The sequence below is a fragment of the Schistocerca americana genome, unplaced genomic scaffold, assembly GCF_021461395.2.
Source record: "Schistocerca americana isolate TAMUIC-IGC-003095 unplaced genomic scaffold, iqSchAmer2.1 HiC_scaffold_324, whole genome shotgun sequence".
NCBI classification, from domain to species: Eukaryota; Metazoa; Arthropoda; class Insecta; order Orthoptera; family Acrididae; genus Schistocerca; species Schistocerca americana.
The window spans coordinates 92501-95000 of record NW_025726043.1 but is presented as its reverse complement, the minus strand read 5'-3'; positions in this window follow the sequence as shown (position 1 = coordinate 95000).

Sequence of the window (2500 nt, the reverse complement as noted above, 5' to 3'; positions counted from 1 at the left end):
CCTAACCTATGTTGCGCCGTAACCTAACCTATGTTGCGCCGTAACCTAACCTATGTTGCGCCATAACCTAACCTATGTTGCGCCTTAACCTAACCTATGTTGCGCCTTAACCTAACCTATGTTGCGCCTTAACCTAACCTATGTTGCGCCGTAACCTAACCTATGTTGCGCCTTAACCTAACCTATGTTGCGCCTTAACCTAACCTATGTTGCGCCTTAACCTAACCTATGTTGCGCCTTAACCTAACCTATGTTGCGCCTTAACCTAACCTATGTTGCGCCTTAACCTAACCTATGTTGCGCCTTAACCTAACCTATGTTGCGCCTTAACCTAACCTATGTTGCGCCTTAACCTAACCTATGTTGCGCCTTAACCTAACCTATGTTGCGCCGTAACCTAACCTATGTTGCGCCTTAACCTAACCTATGTTGCGCCTTAACCTAACCTATGTTGCGCCTTAACCTAACCTATGTTGCGCCTTAACCTAACCTATGTTGCGCCTTAACCTAACCTATGTTGCGCCTTAACCCAACACACGTTGGGCCTTAACCCAACACACGTTGGGCCTTAACCCAACACACGTTGGGCCTTAACCCAACACACGTTGGGCCTTAACCCAACACACGTTGGGCCTTAACCCAACACACGTTGGGCCTTAACCCAACACACGTTGGGCCTTAACCCAACACACGTTGGGCCTTAACCCAACACACGTTGGGCCTTAACCCAACACACGTTGGGCCTTAACCCAACACACGTTGGGCCTTAACCCAACACACGTTGGGCCTTAACCCAACACACGTTGGGCCTTAACCCAACACACGTTGGGCCTTAACCCAACACACGTTGGGCCTTAACCCAACACACGTTGGGCCTTAACCCAACACACGTTGGGCCTTAACCCAACACACGTTGGGCCTTAACCCAACACACGTTGGGCCTTAACCCAACACACGTTGGGCCTTAACCTGCTCTGTAATTGTCATACGACGCGTTAAATTAGTGTAGTGTTGCCTAACTGCAACCCCCGCAATATAGTTTGCTACTCGCACTGCCCGGTCCCCAGAGTATCGCTTCATGTTAAACACCTTGCAGCTATACACTGTAATGCGGATGGCGGCAGGACGTACATGCTCAATGCCCTTCGCAGTTGTTCATTGGCATTCGCATGGCGAAGCACAGCCTACGTTGTGGTACGGCTTGTGGCAACTGTCCGCTGATGTTGTACGTCCAAATCACACACTGTACCGCACATTGGTCCTCATGTACTGAATGATACATCGTGGTACATGTGTGACCGTACCACGACTGCGCCAACAACGGCGAACCATACGGTCCAAATATTGTGCACTCAGCTACGTGTCGTCTCCCTATAAGAGCTGGATTGCAGTATGGTATGCCGTGGATGGCGATCAGCATGAGCCGTCTGTTGATGTAGTGGCGCGTGTTGTCAGACGTAGTCGTCTCTTCTCACACACCGTGATAGCATGGTGCACTGCGTTCCACATCTGCGACATGCGACAGAGGCCGGTTGACAGTCGTTCGCGCAATGGACATCGCATACGTACGGGGGCCACCTTCCACGTGTTCGCGAAGCGTGCACATGTTGTTGCGTGTATGTGGGCAGACATAGTGTGTCGTGACACCTGACACAGGCATGCAACAATCGTTGAATTTGCAAATGGCGATGGACGTCTACGTTTGCTGGTGACGTTACGCAAATGAAGAACTGGTAAACCGTTGTGGTGCGGTTGTTCTCGCTAGAGGTGAATCAGTGATGGCGACGATCGGTTGAGCTACCAACCGGTTGTTTCAGCGATACCCACCATGCCCACGAACGTGAATGGCATGTGGGTGTGAAGCGATACGCGGCGGTGGCTGGGTGGGACCGTCCCCGGCCGGTGAGGGGGGGCCTTCCGGCGTGCTGGCCGCGCGGTGCGTGGGCGCACGCGCTACAGCCGGCTGGTGGGGGCGGCCAGTGGCAGGCGCGCCGGCCGACGGAGGCGGCAGGCGGCGCAGCTGCGCGCCGGCGCACCCTGCACGCGGCGCCGTGCGGCCAAAGTAGGTCCTCGCGGGCCCGGTGCGAAGCGCGGTGGACATCTGCAGTGTGCTGGTCCGATTGAGGACTGTGTGCGCTGAGGATGCGCCGCCGCCCGGCGCTCGGCGCCGCGACGCCGTCTGCTGCTCGGTCGCCTCTGCGGTTCTCGCAGGTGGATTGTATCGCAGCTGTGCGGACGTGTTGGCGCGTGCGCTGTGCTGGGAGAGTTCGCTTCGGCACCCAAGTGGGGCTTTTGTCCTTCTGTGGCGCTGGCGTTGGAGCTGCCGGCCACCGTAGGTGGCGCGTGTTGTCTCCCGCCGGCAATGCCACGACAGCACGCTCCCGGGCCTCTGTCGGCAGCGGCAAGCTCAGTTGGGAGCACGGGTGGTCGCACCTAAAGCGTCTACTCGCCAAACTCCGGGCGATTGCGCCTCTCTCGAACCCGACCAAGTACTTAGGAC